Here is a 25685-nt window from a genome sequence, read left to right on the forward strand (position 1 = left end):
GAGAGATCAAAAGGTCTCCCTTAACTGGCCTCGTTAGTGGGCATACCACCGCAAGACTTGGAAAACTTCGCCTCATGAACCCGGGCCCCCCTACTAATTCACTAAACGTAGCGAACCTCTTGGGGGTTTAAACGTATTAATTGGAATGAAATGAAATTCCACCTCAAAATAATAATTTTAAAGTATGACAGAAAACAACTGCTCTCGGTTAACTTTCCAAGCTACTGAACAACCGCCTAGGATATTAGTTTGTTGTGTTCTAGTGTGCTTGGACTACTGTCATGAGCTTGAACCAGTTATATAAATTAGTCTCACTCTCCCAAAGGAAGCTCTCATACATATTATTAAGTTGTACCTGTTGTACCATGGCGTTTTCAAGTTTTGAATATATCTATAAAATAAATTTTCAAATCTTTTCATCGAGAATATATTAAAATAAAACCAAATTGAGCTACCATACTGCCGCAGATTTTAATATTTATTTAAACAGGTGATATAAAATACATAATTCAAAACTAGGAAATTTAAAATGATTAAACAAAAATGGATTTGATGACAAAAATTTAATGTTAAACCCCAAAAGGCTATCATAAAGACTATTCTAAAAGCTCACAAAAGTTTGCACACAAATGAACTTCTCAAATATTTTGCTGTCCAAACGTTTAAAAATATCTATGCTTAGAATTTTACATCAAACCTTTTTGAAAAATCAAGGAAAATGCACTTTTACAACATAAGAGCTAACAAGAATGATATTAGGAATCAAACACGCTTTCACGCATAGGAAGAAATCGGGGGTAGTGGGGGGGGATCAAATCAGAGGATCGTGGGGGTCAGTCGATATCACCACTTTTGAAATCATTCGGTTAGTCACGCAATTTTCTCTACGTTCACAATTGAACAATTATTTAAATAAAATGTTAAAATGATTTCAACACGTTGTTGCGGTATTTGATGCTCCACAATAAATTGTTATTGACCACTCTCTACAACTGTCAAATGCCAACTGACAAATATCATCCAAACCAAAATGGCGGCTAAACAAAATCGACCTGGAACATAAAACGCACTTTGTACAATATTTTCAAAAACAAAAATATCATTGGATCTGAAACAAACACAAAAGACAGTCCGCCTAAGCACAGTAACCCCAAGAGAGGAGGACTAAGAAAATATTATTTATTTATTTTTTCATGTTCTCCATAAAACGGTTATACACCAATATATCATGGAGAAGATTACAAATTAAAAAGTTTACAGAGGCAGTTTTACCATTTTGTGACATGTGTTAAAAGATAGTTACTGAATTGTCTGTAGGTGACATTGAAAATGTCGATGGCTAATGCAGAATTGTTAAGCAGTTGAGTCGCTCTGTTTATTGGCGCGTTCTGATAGGCAGAAGTCCTCGCTTTCGGAGCATATAAGAGTGCATGGGATCTCCCTCGATATATTATATATTCAAATACATATGAAAAATGACAAGTGTTTTTACCATTGTACTTTCTTTAACCTGTGATTCCTGACATTATTTGGAGTAAAAAATATTTGTTCTCCGATGACTTTTTTGATGTTTTTTTTTCAAATATTTAGCGGTTACTCGGCTGAGTAACCGCCCAAACCCTTACATCAACCCTAGCTGTCCAATTCCTACTGATTTTTTATATACGCATGATATACTATTCTGACGGTGTCTATTGGAAGATTTAACTGGTCTGATCCCAAATAAACAACTCAGACAAAGTAGGTATTAATAATTTTTATCAATATTACAACCAATCCTGTCGCAAACATGATGGAACAATAATTTTCTGTGATATGAAGGTTGTTGGCGTTAACTTTGACCTTAGCGCCAAGAAGCAGTAGTATTTTGTTTCATCTGACACGTGTTATCGCAGCCTGGTATCGGCCCTACCTGGTCTATTGGCCCTACTGGCCCTACCGGCCCAAGTGGGGCAATTATGTACAATTTATTCTGCCCTTCTTTTGTGTCGGTAATGGTTCCATTCTACGCTCCCTTTTCTCCCCTGAGCCATTGCCTAACATTCACCGCCACTTAAAAACACATAGGGCGTGCGCACTGAACAAATAATCCCTGGAAATGTGATCTCTACTGATTTTTAAAATAAAACATAATTTTTATTTTTGTGTGAAATCTGCACTAGAGTCACAACTATGGAATTAATAAGAAAACTAGAAGAAAATAATGGATAAAAATGTCGCCTCTGACTAAGTACATTTTAGTTCTAGTCTCATTTACACTTGCCTGACATTGTGAATCTCCATTCCATTTGAATTTCGTAATTATGGTTTTGTACTGGAAATGTTAGGTCCGATTGGCCTAATATTTTGATCACGAAACACGCCCACACGGCATATCTTGTCTTCTTATTTCTTCTATGGTCCCCTCCGTCTAGAACCAATGGGACTAAGACGTCCCCAATTGGGGTTTATTGGAAAAGGTGTAGGAAAAGGATGGAGGTGGGGAAGAGTTTGTAAATACCTCACTATTCAGATCTGTTCTGATCTGGATGCGGCCAAAGCATTTCATGCAACTTTTTTTCTAACGGTGGTCTTTCACCATTGCTATACTGAGTAATCAGACTGAGAATCATTTGTCCTCGGACAGGTCGACGAAATTTATTGTGTGTTCCGAAAAGAATTTTAATCTTAGATTTTTTTTTCAATAAGTTAAGAAAAATTAACCTTACTTCAGGCACACGAGGCGCCACAGAACACCTCTGTAGTTTTATCTTTTCAGTGAGATGGCGGATAATCGAGAAAAAACTTTACGCGCCGTCACGCGTGCCCTGACATTACTCTCAGATTGAAAACATTGGAAAGTAAGCAAAAGAAAAAAGGTCAAGTTTCTTCTGAATACATATTCGTATTGTGTGGGTTGGTTTGGAATAAACGATATTCGATAATGGTAAAAAAATTACGTATTAGGTAGATATTATAATAAATTGTTCAAAATTGTATTTATGTAGGTTATTTTATTCTATAATGTTACATAGATCGAAAGCTAACGAGATTTTTGTCACTTTAGCACCTAATTAATTTTTTTTGTATTGAGTCATATTAGGTTTTTAACAATCTTCAGTAAATAAATTTTACTGCAGTTTTGCTAAAAAATTTGCATTGTTAAGCAAGAAGTTGTCTATTTTGGAAATTAAAATTCAACTGGCACAGATCCGGGAAAAATTATGGGATATTATAATTGTGGGGTTTGTGAATATCACTGCCTTTCAAAAACAAATGTTTGTCAATTTTCTTTATAATGTAATTACATTTTTGTTGTTAAATTAGAGAGATGTAATACATACCAAAATATCAATAGAGAATAAACAAGCAATTGTAAATAATGTAACAAATAGTGTTTTTAAAATAGTATCCTCTGCGTGCAAAGTCGTATATTCTCCAAGCTTGCATTCTAATTAAAGTGTCTATATCTGAATTTACCTGGCCCCCTAACCTTAAATTAACACAATTGAACTTACCCTAAACTAACCCAGTGCCATAATTACTAACGTAGAGAAAGTCCAGATTCCTTGTAATCCTGAAAAAACCACAAGTCATACAAAACCCCTACATTTTAGACGTTTTTCTTATTATTTTTGTTAAAATAGTAAATGGTGGCACTGGTAAGACTTTTGTCTTTGGCAGAGCATTCCACAGAGCAGAGCAGAGCAGCAAGAGCAGAAAAATTGCCAAAATGCGGAAGGTCATTCTGAATCTTTGATGTCACACTTGCCCAAAAAGCTTGTATTACCCAATCCGCAGAAAGCGAGCGCCATACTTCTGAAATTCTCTTATTTTTTCTTCTCTCTTTATTTATTATTTGTTGACATTCGGACCAGCCGCCATTACCAAGGAGAAAAACAACATGGGTTATGGGCCATCATTGGGATTTTTCCACTCGCAACTTATCTTCAGGATATGTTGTTGGATTCCTTCCAGAAAAATCCTTAAAGTTCTTGAGGCTTAGAATCGTCCTTGGTCTTCCCCGACTTAGGCATTAAGCACTTAAATATGTTTAGTGTAGGATATCCGCGTTGATGTCACAGGAAGAGAGAAAAAAATCTCTCCAGAGGAGATATCAGCCACCAGTAGTAAAATATGTTTTTTTTTCTGTAAGATACTGAACAAACTTGTATTACTTGAGTGATTTGCGCATAGTAAATAAAAGTGTGAGCAGGTAATTGTAATAGAATATTACAAGGCTTTGTATTTCTTTCAACATTATTTAAAAACCTTGCTGAAAAAATTAAAGACATAAAATTTGAATTTTTGGCCGATATAACATCATTTAAAAAAACACTTTAAACTCTTTAGAAACACGTCTCATACAGTTTTTGTATAAAATCGTAACAACACATGTGTTAAACAAAATTAAAATTGTAATTACCATAATAATATTTTTCGGCTGTTATAACTACTGTGTAATTAATAAAACTTTAATTAAATGTAAGATTTTTTTTAAATTTAATATTTGAAAAAAATATTTTTTTATATAGATAAGTATACAGGATATAAACAAGATATAAAACAATAGAAATTAAAGTAGCCTTTCCTCACCATAAAGAGACAATGCTCTTGTGTTTGGTGAGGGAATTCTTGTTCAATTATGTACATGTTAGTATTAAGGTAAATAAATTATTAAGAAACAACACAAGATTTAAACAATATTACTTCTAGATGTAAGTAGTGAACGTATTTTGGACTTATAATAATTTAAGGTATTTTTTTTTTATTTAAGGTGAAATTCTTGAATATTTTCGATATTTTTTAAATTTAATGGAAGGTTATTAAAATAAATTATGCCTAGATAAAGATAGGTATTTTGAATGAGCTTAGTGTTAAATTTTGGGATTTTAATAGTTTTCTGGTATCTTGCTGATGTATTGAATTGCAAGTTATGAGTATTTGACTGTATTTCTTTGTAAATTTGAAGTATTGAATATTTTTCATACATTTTGTCTACTGTAGGTACTTTAAAAATTGAAAAAAGAATTTCGGTAGAAAATTTTGACGGTTTTTTCAAAATTACTTTGATTGCCAATCTTTGAACTACTTCAAGTGGGTTCAAAATTTTATTATATGTTTTCCCCAACCAATAATACCGTGTTGTAATGAACATTCGCATAGTACACTCTTTTTAGGTTTTCTAGTCTAAGAATATTTCTAAGTCTTATAAATATATAAATACATTTCCTAATCCTTTTGACGAGTTCACAAATATGTGTTTTCCATTTAAAATATTGATCTATATATACACCAAGATATTTGATTTTGGATGTTGGACTATGGATAGGACAAGTTTGATTGCAGTTAGTTCTGCCACATGTGCGTTGGTGTATTATAATGTTTAACTCTGGTTCTGATTTAAATTTATTGATTGATATATATTATTATTATTATTAATGATCATGTATAAATATTATATACTAATGATCATGTATATATTATATATTAACTAGCAGTTAAAAACCCGCTCCGCGGGTTTTTTTCTGCTAGGCCCTGCGGGCGGTTCTTAGTTGCGCTTCGCCCATTTTAAGTGATATTAACAACAGTTACATTTAATAGATATATATTAGAACATTCACAGAGAGAGGGTGAGTAGGTATATATGTTGTTAAAACACGGAACAGGAAGGAGTTAATTAATAATAACATGCTAAATTTACGCATAATAAGAATGACAGTTGTTTGAATAAATGAAATTTTACGTATTTGTGATGGATTATTTCAAATGAAACACTATTATTGACTACATGTCTACAACTGATATTAACTGTTATCGTACCTAATATAATTAGCTCATAGGAGACTTGCAGTGCTTGAATATGTGTTACAACCGTCAATGTCTATAAGTTGAATCAATATCGTTTAGTTTGTCACAATTAAAGATAGTTTTAACAAAGTTGACTTAAATAATAGATTATTACATATTGATTAATTGTACCCGTGTTTATGAATAAAAGCAGGGTAATTGTGCGATGACATTAGCAGTCGGTTTAATTAAAATGTGTTAATTTTACTCCAACTGGTGGTAATTCTTTACCTACAACTGTTACTGTATCAAATAAAGTTTAAAGCTAGATTATATATACACCTTCATCAGGAGAGTAAAAATCTATATATAAAGGTAGATTATTACAATATAGCGCCCCTGAGGTGATATTTCACAAAAGCGGCGCTATGCAAATTGTCCAATAAATAAACAAATATAATGTTTACATTTTATTGTGTATACACCGAAGTCAAAAATTAAATATAGATTGCAATTGGGAAAGAAGAAGTGGAAGGAGGGGGGAGGGGTAAGAGTAGGCTGGGTTTATAATAATTAGGAATTACAATATCGTTAGACGGGAAAGACCAGTTGAGTGGGAAAATATTTAAAAGAGAGTTTATAAAAAAAATTCTTGTTAATTATATCTGCTTTTATATTAATATGTTTCCTCATTTCTAAAATTTCAAAATTATTTATAGTGAAGTATTTTAAGACCTGAAAAAAACAAATAGCATATAACCATAAAACAATATATTCATAAGACAAATAGCATTTAATAACGGTTATTCTAATAAATTGATAGTTGAAATACTAAATGAAAAAATTAAACACATTCTCTTCAAACGGTCTTTCTAAAGATAGAAATAAACAATGGCGTAGAATTCTGTTTGTGGATAACGATACTTCTAAAATTATATATATAAACAATCCTGGTACCATTCAACTGGCGTTTTACACTAATAACAATGAAGAAATATATTCTTAATAATAAAGATAGCAAAATTCAAACAAAAAAATCAGGAGTTTAAAAACTCAATTGAGATGATTTTAATTTCTTTTACAAAGGTAGAACCAATAGAAACTTTGAAGTCAGAACTAAAGAATATCGCAGGACTATAAATGGAAATAGTGAATCTGATTTTGCAAATAATCTTTTGTATAATGATCACACTTTCGATAAAAATTCAGGTCTTAAAATACTTCACTCAGGATATAAAGCATTGTAAATAAATAATTTTGAAATTTTAGAAATTAGAAAACATGCCAATATAAAATCAGATATAATTAATAAGAAAAAAATATATAAATAATAATGATAAATGCCATTACAAAGTGATAAGCTTCCAGAAGAAATCTTCTTATAAAACGCTTGTTAATGGTAAGTAGTCAAGTATTGTGAGCTGCATATTTAAATATTCGCGCCAGGCATTTGGTTCGTTTTTAAACCGCCAGAGGTGCGCTCTGTCGGCCATCTTGAAGAAACGCGTGAATTTTTATAAACGTCAAACATAATCACGTAACTGTGGAGAATTTTCATTGTAATGTAATTAATCCAATGGATTACGAACTTTCTAAAACATATTTTCTTCGATATTATCCAAAAATTATATGAGCAGAAACGATGCTTTTGAAGAAATCTCGTATTATTATGAGGCGATCCTATTTTAGTATGGAATCGTGTCTTAATATTCAAGTTACCCGAAACAGACAATTTTAATTTGACCAATCAGAGGGCCTACATCGTCCAGACGCTGGGACAATAATACTATCAGATGATCATGTGTAAACTGTTTCAAAACTATTTGATTAAAAAACTAAGCTTTTCCTACTTAACAAAATATGGATGAATTACAAACCAACGATGAATATTTTAGCCAGAATAGCAATGCTAATTTCAAGTCTTAATAAAGATTGTATGTTTTCAATGCGAAGGTAGAAAATATTTATTTAGAATTTAACGATTATCAGAAGGCTGGCAATGCAATGGCTTGAACGACGTTTGGAACCAAATAAGCAGAGAATGGTCTGGGAAACAGCAACCTGACAATGTGTGGGCTGATTTGATGATGCTAGTGCTCATAAATTATTGTATTTTATCATTTAAAAATAAGATAATAATAGTAATTCTTAATAAAGTATGAAATAAAACAAGACACTTAAAAAAAAAAAAGTTTACGGTTGCAACTGGGAATCGAACTCAGGACATCTATCTTACCGGGACAATACCTTAAGCCACTTGGCCTTTGTGACCTGATGATTCTTATTTGTTCTGTTTCATGTTTCGTTTATATTTATTAATATTATCTTCTTCTTCAATGTTTAATCAATACATTTATGGGTATAACGTAAAACCTTTGTTGTTCCAATAAATTAAAAATAGTATTTTACTGAGTAGGAATCGCCGCATAGTCATCATACAAAATATATGATTGTATGATGACAATGCGGCGGTTCCTACTCAGTAAAATACAATTTTTAAGTAGGAACCGCCGCATAGTCATCATACGATCATATATATTGTATGATGATCCGACTATGCGGCGGTTCCTACTCAGTAAAATACAAATTTTAAGTTGGAACCGCCACATATCATCATCATACAATCATATATGTACTAGATAAAAAAAAATTAAAAAAATTATAGCCAAATAAAATATATAAAAAATATATTTTGCCCTAACTAAACCTTTATATTATAATAATAATATTTTAGGTGAATTACTTCAATTTCAACCCTAATCGCCCCTTAGGTAATAACTCACAAAAGCGGCGCTATAAAAATTGTACAATAAAGTAATTAATTAATTAATTTTTATTTTTTTCCGCATTTATGTCCGGGTTAAATTATCCCCACAGGAAAAACTAAACCCTTCCACACACTTTTCCACAAATGATTATCTAGTCAATCCACATTACGCAAGTGCATTATATAAGCATAATAAATACAAAACAATACAAGAACAACACGTCAAATCACCAGAGATCAAATGGGAAAATAATTCACCGACTCCAGATATTTTCATATCATAGGGTTCGGTTCGGTAAAACTCCTAACTGGACCTTTAAATCCTACTGATCCCTCAGTATAAATATTTAAAAATCTTTCGTAATCCTACATGTATTTGTATAGTGACTGAATTTTGTATTTTTTCTATAAATTCATTGACAGATCTAATGAGCCTAAATTTTTAATGAGAGAGCTATGTATAGGTAATACCAGTAGCCAAAATAACAATGGTTAAACTTTTAATAGTTTGAGAATGCCAAATTCTTCTAATCTCTCCTAAATCTGTGTTAATATTATACATTATTATATTATTATTATTACGGTAACGAAATAATTTTAAAGCACATTGCCTATAATAAAATAAACCTAAATGCCACGTTATTTTAAGAGTATGGTTACAGTAGTTTGTCCCCGACACACAAAACTTATACTTTATGGAACAATACTTCCTCTGGGCTGTAGGTTTTTTTGCTCCGGCCGCTCAGTCCCGGGCAACTTATGGGAAATATAAACCAGTACAATCGAGGGATGAAAAACCTTATTGTTTTCATAAACCGTTCCGCCACACATTTTGCCAATATACTTTTATTTGAGTCATTTATTTATTTATTTTATTTTAAATGCACATTTACAGTTATACATAACCAATAATAAACATACATTTTATTTTAATTTATTAAGTAATAATAGCGTTTTTGAACTGGTGAATATTAAGTTGGAAAATATCTATATCAGGGGACAGGTAATTTAGTAACATAATCATTTTTCCGAGCGGCATTACTAATGGTAAGTTGGTTCTGCATTTTGGAACGACAAAGGTTCTGTGCCTGCGCGCTCTTGTATAATTGTCGGGGACATAAAACTCAAATTTTTCTATAATATCGGGAATACAGACGTTACCATTTAGAAGTTTATATGCTGTTATCAGCAAAGCAGTTTTCCTTCTATCGGTGAGGCTATTAATACCCAGCATGCCGGACAAAAAGGCTGATGGATATAACCAGGGATAATATCCGAAGTCTCTAAGATATAAATATCTTAGAAACTTCTTTTGTACTTTCTCTATCATTTCTCTACCATTGGTCCCCATATTACAGAACCACTTTCCAAAATGCTACGTACTAAACTATAGTATAGCACACGAATCGCGGCCGAGCTGCAAAAATGTCTGGAGTTGCTTAGCACAAATCCTAGCATTCTTAAAGCTTTGTTGCATATCGTTTCTATGTGGACGTGAAATGTTAAGTGCGTATCAAATGCGATTCCCAAATCTCTTGAAATAACAATGTGCTGAAGAGATGAATAAGACATTTTGTAGTTATAGTAAATCGTTTTGTTTGCCTTGGTGTAGCACATAATGGAGCATTTCTTAATATTAAACCCTAATTTATTGTTATGACTCCATTCGACGATAGAATTTATATCACTTTGTAGCTGCAAGCAATTTTCCAAAGATTTTATTAAAAGGAATAGTTTCATGTCATCCGCGAATAAGAGAAACTTGGAAATTTTATGCAATGGTAAATGTCATTGATAAATAGCGAGAAAAGTAAGGGTCCAAGATTCGACCCCTGTGGAACTCCAGAGTTTGTGATGAAGTTGGAAGAGTGGAAAATACCATAAGTTACGTATTGTTGTCTATTTGAGAAATAACTTACAAATAGACATAGAAGTTTCGCTGAAAATCCAAATTGGTCGAGTTTATTTAGGAGAATAAGCGGATCTACTGAGTCAAAGGCTTTTGCGAAGTCATTGTATGATACATCTACTTGATTGTTACTATCAAGAGCTTGAGATATGTACTCCGTAAAAACCATTAGATTAGACACAGTAGATCTGCCAGACCTAAAACCGTGTTGCTGGTCAATTATAAAGGGTTCAACTTGGGTATAAATGCATTTATGAATTATTAGTTCAAACAACTTGGCTGGAGAGGATAGGATCGCCACTGGTCTATAATTAGAGACTGAAGCCTTATCACCAGTTTTATGTAACGGTGTAACTTTAGAGATTTTCCACAGGTCTGGGAATATTCCGGAGTTAAGTGAGAGATTATAAATATACGCGAGAGGTGTTAATAAGGGCTCAAAGCATCCCTTTAACACGAATGACGGAATAAGATCCGGTCCAAAAGAAGTTTTGGATTTTAATTTTTTAACAGCAGCGGTGATGTCAGTGTTTGTAATATTTTGAATATCAACATTCTGTGCTTTTGTTGGCGTATTTTTTCCAGGTATAAAAGATTTCAAGTCCGCAGCTTCCTTACTATAAGTTGATTTAAAATAGTCTGCAAATGCTTCTGGAATATCTGCTCCTGAGAAAGACTGATTATTCCAAGTAACATGGTCAACAAACCCGCCATCACTTCTTCTGGACGAGATATACTTCCAGAAAGATTTGGGATCGCATTTGATATTTTTTTCAATAGAATTAATATATTGCACATGTGCTAATCGAATACTGCGTTTTATTTTTGTTCTAAGTAGACAAAACATTTCCCGGTCACTCACCATTCCAGTTTTCTTCCATTTTTTGTAATGTTTGAATTTGAGTTTTATGTCGCTAACAATCTCACTAGAAAACCATTTAGGATATTTTCTACCATTCCTCGGAGTGCGCTTAATTTTGAAACACATATCAAAATAGTTATAAATTATGGAATAGAAAAAGTGTGTCGCTAAATTAACATCATTTATGTCCTTCAAAGGTTGCCAGTCATGAGATTGTAAATGGCAATAAAGAGCTTTAAAATCGCCATGTTCGAAGTTCCATCCTCGCCTAACACTATTATCAATATTATTCCACAAGTTTCGTGTTTGACAATTGGTTGTGTTTTTGTTCGGCGAAATCTCTATACACAACGATGGATGATAAGCGTCTTCTTTAACTAGTGAGTATAAGGATTTATATACTTTTAAATCAATGTTGCTGATAACAATGTCCAGCGTGCTTCCCTTCACATTTGTAATAGAGTTGCTTTGTTCCATTTGGAAAAGATTCATAAAATATATGAGATCCATTTCGGTGCCTTTGTTACTAGATTTTAGATTGAAGTCGCCTATTATAATAATCTTTTTATTGATTAAAAAATTAAAATTCTCAGTAACCTTATCAAAAAAATCGGTATATGTTTTATTTGGCGATGCCGGTGGAATGTACACAACACATATGTAAATAACACCAAAATCATTTAGGCATGTCTTTATCCACATATTCTCGTCTTTACTTTCCAGATAGGTAAGTCTCTGGGTTTGGGTTGCACGGTCACGTCTCGCGGCTAGCAGTACTCCTCCTCCCCTTGAATGTCCCGAGGTTCTGTCCTTTCTGAACACGTCATACCGTTGATCGAAGAGTTGACTATTGTAAATGCTGTCGTTAAGCCATGTCTCTGATAGTAATATAAGATCGTTGTTCTGTATTATTACACTTTGTAGGAAATCATCGGTTTTGGATCTTAATCCCCGTACATTTTGGTGAAAAATTGTGCAAGGGAGGGAATTCACTTTTAGGGGGTTCTCTAGTCATTTCGCGGCGGCATTTTCATTCACTTTGGTCCGGTTTTGATTATCATCAATAGGATTTTGTTTTGGTTTTAAGTACCGATAATGTCTTACCGGTACTCCTCGAGGCCATAAATCTTCCCGTAAAAGTTTTTCGTATAGATCCTCCGTTACACCTATACGGAAAGCTGCGTATTCTTGAGAATGTGCGATGAATTTTTCTATTTCACTTTTTGTTATTTCGTTTTTCTCCAGATGTGCCCGGATCTCTTCTACTGTTGTGTCCTTATGTAATCTAGACACGATAATATTCTTTATTCTTGGATATGATTTTATACTCGAAGACTTATCGGAGTTACCGATAATTAAATTCTTCACTGTGCGTTGTCTGCGTTTAATTTTTATCCAATCTTCCGTATTAGGAGCGGTTTTTGATTCCGGCTCGGAAATTGGAACGTGTGGTTCCGTGGCGTGCGTTTTGGGGATCGCGCCGCTAAAAGATGCGGTTTCAAATTGACCGGCGTCATTTTTTGCTTTGGTGGCCGCTCTAGTTCTCATCCTTTCCTTGGTTTGCGTTACTGCTGACAGGGTAGCGGGCGCGGTGTGCGGTGCAGCGGGGGCCGCTACGTCAGCCCAGCGCTGAGTCGCGGGATTTGTAGGTAGTGCATTTTTGTTGTCACTTTTGCTTGTTACCTGCCGATTTAATGTCGCTTCCACGGCCTTTACACGGTCCAACAACTCGTTAATCGTTCTACTTTGTTCGAGAATGATGCTCTTCAGCTCTAGGAGCACGACGTCACTCATTATTCGATCCAGCAGTGAACAAAATTCGCGAAAATTTTTTTTTTTTAATGACAGCGCGACAGTAAGACGTGCGTACCGTATCAGTATATTGTCATAACTTTACATTAACCAACCTCGTTTAGGTGATGTAGTTTGGAATAATATTTGTTTGTAAATATGGTCTTGTTTCACTTCAAATGGAGAATCAGTAGATAAAGGTTAATTTTTACGTTAACCCTATATGCCTCCTATGTAGGGTTGAGGTACTGAGGAAAATAATTTACCTTAGAGCCTATGTCATCTTTGAGGATGATGTAACGTGTAGAGGGTCTTTATATGGAAAGAAAGTCGAGGAAGTTCTGGGAAGGAAAAAGGTATGATGGGTGGGTAAGAATCTTCGTATCAGTGTGTCTAGGAGTAAGGAACTTATGATTCTACCCCTACCGCTGCGGCGCAAGGCGATGAGTTGAGAGACCAGTTAGAGAGGTCAAAGGGTCTCCCCAAACCAGCCTCTCTCGATCTGGTACCCCACGCAGCTATTGGGCAAGGGCATCGTGAACACACTTCACCCGATGAACCCGGAAACCCCTGCTAAATCACTAAACGTAGCGAACCACTTGGAGTGACCTACAGCATAAGTTTTGGTTATCCATTAAATAATTCCCGGGGCGGTCGTACCCAAAACCGCCTCCCAAATTTAAATACGTTTGGAATTTGTCTTTGATAATGGCTGAAGTTTCTTTGCAGTGATTTCCTTTGTAACAGGCTATGTGTCAATTACCTAATGATGGATATAATCGGAACAACACATCTATTTTAGTAATGTCATTTACAGGCCGTTCGTACACGGAAATATTTACAAGCGACTCCAGTTTTGTGCGCGTAGCGTACGCGTCGCTCGTGAGTATCCGCCATACTATTTTGCTAGGGTTCGTGCGCAACGGACGCGTCGTCAACGAGTTTGACATCAGTAGCGTACAACTTACTTACTTACGTACAGTTGTACGCTACTGATGTCAAACACTGATGGTAGCACGATACGCTAGTTTCATACGCACCTGCTACTCGTTTGATGGAAATGATATCGGAGCATGGTTTGAATGTTAAATTTATTCTGGATTAGGTAAATATCCTTGTTTATATAACTATTACTAACTGGAATACGCAAGAAAAGATTTAGCGGAGAAGGTATGGATTGAGGTTAGAAAAAAGTAATTTCATCATCATTTCCATGTAGTTGAAACTGCATATGAACAAATGACCGAGTTCAGTATAATTCGGGTAGCGCCGTGTACGAAATCCAGCTTTGAAGAGTAGCATATCAGCAGGCGACTTGCGGTTGCATCAGTCACGTAACTTGTAAGTATCTTTGTGTACGAAGGGAGCGATGTATAGTGCACACGCGCTGCTCTGTTCTGTTGAATCAAACAATAAAAAATAATCACTTTAACACAGAGCTGTTTTCATGTATGTACATAACTAATAATAAATAAACGCCCGGGTTGCCGGCACTGAAATTGAAGTTGAAATGAAAAAATAAAAAAATATGATGTTTCAAATAAGTTCGAGGTTAATTTTGATGTGTTTATTTAAAACCATAATTTGACATAAAAATTGACCATGCGCCTTGATTTTGATATCAAACTCTATCTTCTATAATAAAATGATATTATAGTGTCTAACGAGGTAACTAAAAACAAGGCTCAAGTATTTGATTCACTTGGTATTTGGACCGATACTGATCAAAATATATCTAATAAACAATAAGAATAAAAAAGCCTTACTTATAAAAATCACTTCACAACCGTTAAACAGTGTTTCTGTTACACATTGTACAAAGACTGTACAATTTCTATTTCGAATTATTACTAGTAAAAATGTTTCTAACTGCTCTACGAATGAACTGACAACATTGTATTTTGGCAGACTTACTTGTATGCACATGCGCTACTTTTACGCATGCTCCATGCACGTCAGTTTTCCGCAAAATCATAGTTTTGATTTGTTATTTATAAATTGTGATTCAAATTTTGTTTTGTTCATAATTTCTATTTTATTGACCAATTATTATGTTAGAATAATTCAATATATTTATTATTATTTGCGTTATTTTTCGTCACTTTTAATTTATTAATAATGTCATATTGTGTTTATAGTTTCGTGTTATCTAAAAAGCGAGGCTATATCGGAAAGATTATTAAAATTGACTGTTACCGCTTGAAGTTTATAAGAATTCCATGAAAGTGATGTTTTTTTATAACATAAATGTCTTATGCATGTCTAAGTAAATTTAAATCCACAAAATAAACGCTTTGTGAAAAAAATATTCAAAATGTCAAATTTTTTTGGTTATTCTCAGGAATTTATTATTATAATTTTTAATCATATTTAATTATATGAACCAGGTGAAAAGTTGTAAAAGAAAAAAACAAATTCCTTAAATTAAAGGATTGTGCTTTTGAGGTTTTGATTAAAAATGTTTGCGACAATTTTTTTTTCAACTTTTTATTTAGTTCATAGAAAGATAAACAATACTCTTTGGCTGGATAATCAATGTATATATCTTTTCATGAACTGTTTTAATTATCCGTTCAATTAGTGAGGTTTTCACATACACGGTCGTTATCAATTGAAAAAAATTTCACCGCGTTTTTTAGTAAGGCTGATATACAATGTAACCATTTTAATCGAATGTTACGGTTGTGAATGGATTTACTTAACTTTGTTATTCAAAGGGTTACACCACCTCATGGAATAAGAAATAGGCATTTTCCATTATAAAATGCCCACTAAGCCTTAAGGTTCCACAAATGACTTGTAAACTTAATTGACGCCAAGATGTGAAATGCTCGGCTCTTAACGATCGCTGCCAAAAATGGAATAAATTTTAAGGGACCTCGATAGTAATTACGGTTTACTTTTGTTCATTAAGGAACTCGAATGAAATTCAAGGATAGCCCAGGATAATTAATAAAGAACCCACATAATGGAAGCATTGCGTAGAATTATTTTATAAATTAGCAAATCGAGGGGAAGGGAAGTAATAATTAATATTGTTATTATAGGGCATTTAACCCTCGGTATTTGTTCCCTACCAAACACGTTAATTTATCGGTTTTGTGTTTATAATTTTTTGTAATTTTAAAACATTTCTATAAATCCATACGATTTTTAAGCTTAAGTGGTTATTTTTACGCATGAAAGCATTCACGAAGAAAAATAACCATCGGCAATCTCTTCAAATTATTCAAACGGGATTGCAGGCCTTACAAATTAATTAAAAAGTGTCTTATACCATTCATCCAATTTTACTGAAATTTTCTAAGTTTGTTTCTATTAGTACCAGGGGTATTAAGAGAGTAGTTTGGATGGCCTAAAAAGTCGTAGATACTCGAAAAAGACTTAACGCATTGTCTCTGCACTGGAATGACATACGGAATCGAATGTCAACATAATGTAGTTTTTTAACAGTAACAATAATAATAATTTTAAGAAAATACACAGATTTAGGAAATGAGATAAAAAGAATTTGGCATTCTCAGACTTTAAAAATATAACCATTTGTTATTTCGGCTACTGGCATTATACCTAGCTCTCTCATTAAAAATTTAGGCGTATTAGATCAATCAAAAAATTTATATATAAAGATGCAAAAGTCGGTCATTTTGAATACACGTAGGATAACAAAAGATTTTTTAAATATTTATGTTGAGGGATCAGTAGGATTTATAGGCCCTGTTAAGCAGGGTACTCACCTAACCGTGTAACGTATCTGATACTGTATCAAGTGAGTACGTAGGCGCGAGCCTACTGCGAGCCGAGGTGGAGCGCAGTGTGCTCGCAGCGACCCGCCGACGGCGGTTTCACTGCGAGCACACTGCGAGCACTAAAGGCGGATCCGGGAGCTCGTAGCTGGATACGCGGTTACCGTGGACGAGCCGTATCCACTTGCAGATTGATACAGTATCAGATACGTTACATGCTACACTCTTGGTGAGTACCCTGCTTTAGGAGTTCTACCGAGCCGAACCCTCTGATATGAAAATATCTGGAGTCGGTGAATTATTTTCCCATTTGATCTCAGGTGAGTTGACGTGTTGTTCTTGTATTGTTTTGTATTTATTTTGCTTATATAATGCACTTGCATAATATTGATTGACTAGATGATCATTTGTGGAAAAGTGTGTGGAAGGGTTTAGTTTTTCCTATGGGAAAGATTTAACCCGGAAATAAAGTCGGAAAAATATTGGACAATTTTTATATCGCCGCTTTTGTGATTTATCACCTCAGGGGCGAATGTGGATTTAATGATATTACATGAAGTCATGGTAGAAATAGTCGGGGATGCCCAAGGAAGGCATGAATTAAATAATTATTCGTGATAAAACGAGATGTAATGAAGACAGTGTAAGGTGTAAGGAGATTGTATGACTTGTAATATTTGTAAATAGAGGTCCAGGACACCCGAGGAAGTAATCGCACAATCTAGTGAAAAAAATACTTAATACAACAAAATAATATTATTTCCACCTTAAAAATGCACTCAGTTGACAGGTAGGTACTCTAAAATTTACAATCTCAAAACTTTACCCCTAGCAACGCAGGGTACTTGTCGGCTACTTATTTATAAATCATGCTTCGTAAAGTAAGGCGGAAAGTTTTAAAAGCATTTCCTGCAAAACTGCGACTCTATAAACTACAAACATGAAAAAAAAAGTTTTCTAATTTTGAAATTTATAAAATTTAAATTCGATATTAAATAAATTGAAATTAGAAAACATTAGTATTTAGCCAAGATTAACTTACTATTCTTTATTCGAAATAACTGTTAAATTATCCGAGGGTCACATTTAAAACGCAATCTATTTTAGCTGTAGCCAATTGATTGCGCCTTCATAATAATTATAATTATTATACTATATATCTGGATAGGCCAGCAAAAAAAAAACATTTCAAAATTTATCGTTCGTTAATAACTTCTCCAAGATCAGAACCGAGATTATTTTTAATGGCGATGAGTTTCAAAAAGTTTTATTAGATGGTGTTAAATAACAGTAATAATAATTGCTCGTGGGGCGTTGGACGTTAAGATAAGTTAAAAAATTTATTGAATATTAAATTTGTTTTTCTTCTTTGTATAGTTAGTATTATTAACCAGTGATGTAAACTGACCCATTCTTTTCTAGAAAAGTTTCTAAAATATAGTATCTAGTAGACAGTTCTAATTTATTGAATTTCATGGCTCTGTGGTTACAAGTCTTAAATTATAAAATGTTTGAACGAGAATAAAGAATCATTACTAGAGGGAATTGATTTTATTTAACGGGGGCTTTTATATATGCATGTATACTTTTAATTAGTTCAAGCAGAAAATTGGAGAATCTACATAAAAAATAACACAAAATATCTTAGGTATTCATAATTGATAGACCAGCAAATCAGTTAAAGGGGAACAAACCAAGTTGCCAAAGCGCAGGAGGCGGTGTGATAGTCTCCCTTTCCTTGATTTGTCAATAAATGAATCTGGCAGTATACAGGCAACTCACATTGTAAAATCACTATTCTGTTCTAGAAAATAAAATCAGCTTACGAATCACTACTCCTTTTTACAAATTGTTGGCAGCGCGAAAAACTTAACTGCACATCGCAAATCGGGTATATAATATAGTAATCAAAAGTTCGATCTTTTTTTCAAAATTGAATATTTTTTTATACTATTTAGTTAGACACTTTTACAAACAATGTGTTAAAATTCACCATACTCACTCGTTTTAGGCGGTTCGTTTAAAAACGAATATTCGGATCCTGCGTAGAAAGGTCCCACAGTGTACTACGCTGCAAACAGTGCCTTACTTTAGCGAACTTTATTTTTCTGCGTAGGGTTAATTCAATGTGCGCTTTTCGGCGGTCAATGTACGATTGATATCTTAGCTTATTCAAAGCATTCTCGAATCCTCTTGGTTCTGAGAATATGGTCATGTGGTTTGCCTCCATCTCGTCGAAATGATACCTAGATTTCATGTAAGTCTGTGTGTCTATGAAAAACACAATTTTCAAGCATTCCGATTTTTATCTTTTTTGGCAATTAAAGGGTTAACTAAAAATTTTGAAGCTGAGTTTAACGTATTTAAATAAAAATAAAGATATGAATTATATTAACGACCCCTGGCGAACGATTTTATTCTTATAACTTTGTACTCAATTGACTTGAAAACGAATGGTCAAATAAATATAAAAAAATCCAACAAAATCGACCCCAAATGTGATACTGTGTTATCTATATTAATTCAAATGTAGTGTAGTATAGTATCTATAAACAGTAACTATATGAGAAATAATAATTATAAAAATGAATAATTACAATTAAATTACATTGAATAAAGCATACAACAATAAAAAAAACAAATTTAACATATTGGTTTACAAAAAAAAAAAACTGAAGTTTTATTAATTAGTTAAGATTAATTATTTAATATGGTCCACAAAATTAACTTCAAACATAATATCACCGAAGTATTGAAAGCAAAAACCGGTAATTAAACAGTACCTATATCACCCGATAAGATACTACTTAACTGTGCAGTCGGGGGCGTCACTATAGTAATCGTCGGTGTTACCTGTAAGTTGGTGAATCCACCAACCAGCTTGTTATAGGGATAATTTATTATGCAACCTAGTAAATTTGTAGGTGTGTATCGGCAGTTATAAAACACACCAAACAAGTTGTGATAAAGAAATATATATATTTTTTTTAATTCTACCACCTCTCGAATATTTGAACTTACTTACATTCATTATTAAATCATTATGTATAAAAACTTCTTTCATCTTGGACATGAGAGACTGTAGACCTTTTATTCCTAACACCGCAACATTAGCATAAAACAAGCAACATACTTTCAGATTGCTCAATTTCGCACCCAAGCCCAAGAAATTATCTTCCTCAGGGCCTCCTGTGTGGAGTTAATGTAAAAAAGCCCACACTTTTCAATACTTGCGTACATCCGTCTACAGATTGAATAATATGATGCAATCATATATTATTTAACCTTAATGTCAAATGTAATTCTTATTACCTACCTTATGAAGAAGGTATTAAGAAATATTTAAATAATAAATATAAATATTTAAGGTTCACAGAAAACTTATTAATCTCAAAAGCAAACAAAACTATATTTCAACAAGGACCACACTACATGGTCATTAAAGTATATAACAACCTTCCACGTAGCATCAAACAAATAACCGACATTCTTAAATTTAAATCATCACTAAAACATTTATTTTAAAGAAATGTCACTACACCTTAAATGAATACCTTACATAAATTAAATACCTCTGTTTTTTATATATTATTTACATATATTTGTTAATTGTTGGGTTTTGTAATAATTTGTATTTGTTGGGTTCGCTAGAAGAAATAGGATGTAACCTATAAGCTATACCCTTTGTACTCTGTATTTTTGTACAAAAAATATTTTTTTAATTTTTATATCTATAACTAGTAGATCTGCCAGCAGTTAGTAGACCTTGTGTCCAAAAAGTACGTTTATTATTTTCCCTTATTTAATAAATCAAAGTCAAAATTTCTGCTGAAATCATAAGATTTGTAAATAAGTACTTAAATACCTACCTACTTAATTATAAACTGTATATTTTTATGAAACACTTAAAAAATTTAAAATGGAATTATTAAATTATCCAAAGAAAAGTCACTATCAATGAGAATTCTTTTTCAAAACATTTTTTATGCAGGTAGGTACCATAATATTGAACAAATGCGAATAAGAAACTTCAAATAAATACGACAATTTCATATTTGAAAAATTATCTTTTTTGAACGATTTAAACGGCTATCATATTGAAACGAAAACGGAACGTACAAAAAACAAAAAGACGAAATTCAAAATGGTTTATTTAATAGAAGACTGTCAATTAGTTCTGAATACAAAGCAAGAACATACAATATTTACCAATTTCTATGAAATATTTGCTCTTTGTACAGAATATTATTCGATTCGATTAATAATATTATCAGAGGCAGAATACATTGTTAATAATATTACATTCGTTGAGTAAATTCATTCAGCAAATATTTGATTGTCGAATGCTCCTCAGTAAGTAGATATTACCAATCCAAATAATGATGAAATTCACTGAACAGAAAATCTCTAGAAGTGTGATCCATTGTAAAGAAAACTTTTGTTGCCAATTTAAGTAATACCTTTCGACTCCTAGTCGCCAGGCAGCCCGATGAAATTGATTATCTACTAAAGAAATAAATTAGATTTTTTTTAAATATTTAAATATCAATTTCGGCGAAAGTGAGATAAAAGCGAGCTTTCTATGGCTAAATGGATACGCCCCCAACATATTTCTATCGGTTTTGTTTCTGATATTGTTATTATTATTACATATTATCCCAAAATGTTTTGAGCTAGTAGTCAATATTGAACAATTAATATAACTTAAGTGTTATTTTAGAATTCTAATGCCCTTAAATTAAAGGTTACGGTCCCACGCAATAGTTTTCAAAACCGAACGATGTTCTTTGAAATTAATACTTGTAGCGATTTATCGGCTGCGGTTACAAATAGACTTTTAGAATATTGAGTATTTAACAATTTACTGGATATTTGAATAGTTTTGTCTATGGTGCTTTATTTTACCCAAATTAAATCATTAATTACGGTCGAAGGATTTAACAGTATTTTGATACAATTATTATATATATGTAGATGTTTTTACTAGTCACACTTATCTTTTACACTTTCCATGGGTATCTAAAATAAGTTATTTAAATTTAAATATGTTAAGCGACAATAACAAATATTACATACTAAGAATCGCAGTTTTGTGAGAGTCCCTCAAATGGGATTTTAAGAGAAGAGGTAAAAAAATTTGAACGGGATAAACGTAGATTACACATATAGTTTAGCAGTTGAGATATGAATATATTTATTTTCATTTATTTCACAGTTACGTTAATTTATTTAAAAACAATAAATTTAATATTTTAGTTGATAAATTTCCATTATACAGGGTGTATCGGCACGTACCCGACAAACTTTAACCAGCTGTTCCTTAGCATATTTGGAGTAAAAAATCTTATGTGCACTTTGCTGTCCGGTAACGTTTTTTTTAATAAAAAATTTACTATTCATATTTTCATAACATGCCACCACTGTTTTATTCTTTGTCAAAGTTTGAAAACCCATCTGGCAATATTTTATTCGAATTCCGTTGAATAATGCACGTGTGTACCTATATTGGCGCACTTTTACAATCACAACGAAATGGCATGGCACCATTCGTCTCATTTTTAACTATTATTATTTAGTGTGTGCGAAAGAGCGAAGACGCTTTTCGACATACTTGCTTATAACATCTGTTGAACACGAAAAGCAATGCCAATGACAGTGATGTAGCGTGGAATTTTTTTTTTTTTTTTGTTTTTAATTGAAAAAAAAATGCTACCGGACAGCAAAGTGCCCATAACATTTTTTACTCCAAATGTGCTAAGGAATAGCTGGTTAAAGTTTTTCGGGTTAGTGCCGATACACCCTGTATTCATTATATTGAATGGGTATCTAAAAGATTTTAGAATATTTATTTTCAATCTTAATATTAATGCAATGGCATCAACAGCAGCTTCAAAAATATGTTATGTCAAAATTAAGTCTAGTACCCTATGAAATATCTAATAATAATCAAAAAATTTCGTGGGTTGTTCGTTCAGGTTGTATCACCTTTGGGTAAATAACAAACCGTCACGCCGTATCGAGGGACGAGGACGGACCGCCTAAAAAACGGTCATGGCACACACTCCTTGCCTCATTCACATTCATATTCTATTATCGTGACTCTTGATATCGGCCAAAGAAATAGTAAAGAGGGAGGGAAAATATTATAGAAGGAGAGTTAATGGGAGAGGAAAACAGTTTCAGAAGAGGGTAACGGAATAAATGAAATATGGGAGTCAGTTAAATCAAAACCTCCTAGATCACATGGCCGGGACAATTATTCAAAACAGCCTCCTAACTTGTATGAGATCCTCCAAAAAAGTTATTTTAATTTATTTTATTAAATTAAGTAAAACATTTTAAGATGTTGACGATGTTGCTAGATTACTATAGCGATCACATTTTTTATTTAACCTGTAGGCATGTTACGTGAATTCTCCAGAGGAGCAATTGACGAAATTGAACAAACTATCGCGTCGTCTGTACGCTACTGTTTCTATTTGTTAGTTTGACTGTGTAGAGATGTCACCACTTTCACTTGGAGTTCGTGTACGGATGCATTCCGCAGCTGTATAGAAATCCCAGACCCATAAGTATCGGTATACTTACCTGGCGTAGGGGACACCGTGATCACTAAGGCGGTACCCCCAGGGCGAGGCTCTTCCATTGCACTTCGGTTGGGCTGACCCTTGCGATTATCCCTAATGCGGATAACTCGGGCGCGTAATTTTTGGTAGTCGGGACTGCGTACGCGCTGCTCCCGCCCCTAATGTTGTGTTGTTTCGAAATTAGAGGCGGGTCCTAAAAGGTACTTTTCGTTACTGGGACCTGGGACCGAAAAGAGAGGTGAGTCCTGTGAGTACTTTCCGATAATGGGTACAATGAGTACACGTACAAAAAAATACCCGGTACAAAACACTTCCAAATATTTTATACCTACTTGTATCTGGGTACTGGGGACGGAGAGTGACGGGGACCCGAGGCGTGCGGAGGTACAAAATATTCTTAAATATTTATACCTACCATGGCCACCATGGGTATCTGGGGACGGCGATTCACGGGGACCTTAGGCGTGCTGGGCACTGAGAAGGTAAGTTGAGGGGTAGGGAGGGGATGAACAAGAAGGAATAATATTACTTACAGGTGTTAAAAATAAATAATGTTTGAAAGTTTTTTTTATGATTTTTATTTTTTGTACATTCGTAGCGTAATGTTGTAAGGCGTATTACACTGCCTAGAAATTATTTATTAAGCATGAAACAGTAACATCATTTTAAAAAAACATATATTATATGGTCATGAAATTAAATTAACACTATTTTCCTACATTGCTGTCTGTAATATCATCTCTACAGGTAACTTACTGTTAACTCAAAACCTGTTTAAAACGCCTCGACATCGGCAGCAGAATTTGGATTTTCTGGTTCATTCCAATCAACGCTAATACTCATTCCTATTCTTCCTGAAATCATTAAAGCAGTGGATTAATATATTTATTGGTTTTGCCAATGTTTTCGTTTCAATTGATCGATATGAATATGACACTTTTTCAACACGTTCATTTGGCCGGTGACATTTTTGATGAATTACATGTAAAATAACTAACCATTTTGCGTTGCCCTGAATACATCTTTGTAAAGATGGTAGACCCTGGTGTGGGATTTGATCAGAATAAGTGCGCACAAGTAGTCAGCAATACCTAGGAAATTACCAGAATTTTTTAACACATCATAACCTCACAAAGATCTGTATTTTATTTTCAAGACATAAGATTCTTGTTATTGAATGTTTATGTTGATTTTTTACCTGATAAATTCAATGCAGGGGCCTTTCCGTCACCTCTACCGCCGTATTATTTCTGGAATTCTACGGAAGGTTCATTAAAAGTCAACTGTTTCGTGACTTTATCTTCGAATGCGCAATGCGAAGTATTTTTCAATAGTGGAGTTCGGCCACCCTCCACTATCTTGTAGCGGATGTGGAAGATCCCAGTGGTATAAAGCCATCTCGCTAATATCGGATAAACAATTTATTAAAATCTCTACAACGGCGCAGTAAGTACACAAAGTTCAGGATGTGAAGATGTCAAACAACATAAATAAACCATTCTATCAAACACCATGCCATAGACATTAGACACTCAGCTGTCAACAGTTTTACCATAGACATTAAACACTCAGCTGTCAACAGTTTAACCATAGACATTCACCATCAGACAATGGAGATTACCGTGGCTAAATACTCATAACTGTCCTTTTTCCTCGTACACCTTTCTAATAGGAAAGAGCGAAAAGGCATCTGTATTTTACAGTGACGAAAGCAAAAATATTTCTTTGTCCCTTTTTTTCATATAACTTTCTAACCGACGAGAGTGAGAAGTCAGTAATATTTTAAAGTACGAAGTACTTCAAGACCTGTGATAAAAATATTAAACCAAGTATTTTGGAACCAGGTATTTTGGAGATTTGTCACAAGTACAAAGTACGGCATGAATATACCCGGTACTTTTACTGGGTACGATAAATACGCCTCTCCTCTACTGGGTACAATGAGTACGTGTACAAAGAAATACCCGGTAAAAATACCGGAGATAAAATACTCAAAAGTATTTTATACCGACCTGAGCATTATAGTATCTGCGGATAGAAAGTGATAATTACTCAGCCCCAGTATAAAATACTTATGATATTTTGGAAGTAGGTAGTTTGGAGATTTGTCACAAGCACAAAGTATCGCATGAAAATACCCGATACTTTTACTAAGTACGATAAATGCGCCTCTCCTATATTAAATATTCCAAAAGGGACCGGACCCAAAAATTATTGGTCCAATCGGGACTATCGGGAGTTCCAGCAAAAGAAC

The 25685-nt window shown here is 33.5% G+C and overlaps 1 non-coding gene across 1 annotated transcript; it reads left to right on the forward strand.

Annotated features, from left to right (window-relative positions):
• The first annotated feature begins 23424 nt into the window (after positions 1 to 23424).
• Positions 23425 to 23587, forward strand: LOC149421530 (U1 spliceosomal RNA). Its single transcript, XR_016302557.1, has one exon. It is a non-coding gene; the product is annotated as a U1 spliceosomal RNA (small nuclear RNA).
• Positions 23588 to 25685: the final 2098 nt, after the last annotated feature.

The sequence above is a fragment of the Hesperophylax consimilis genome, chromosome 8 (assembly GCF_061612785.1).
Source record: "Hesperophylax consimilis isolate HC1 chromosome 8, BYU_Hcon_1.0, whole genome shotgun sequence".
Classification (NCBI taxonomy): domain Eukaryota; kingdom Metazoa; phylum Arthropoda; class Insecta; order Trichoptera; family Limnephilidae; genus Hesperophylax; species Hesperophylax consimilis.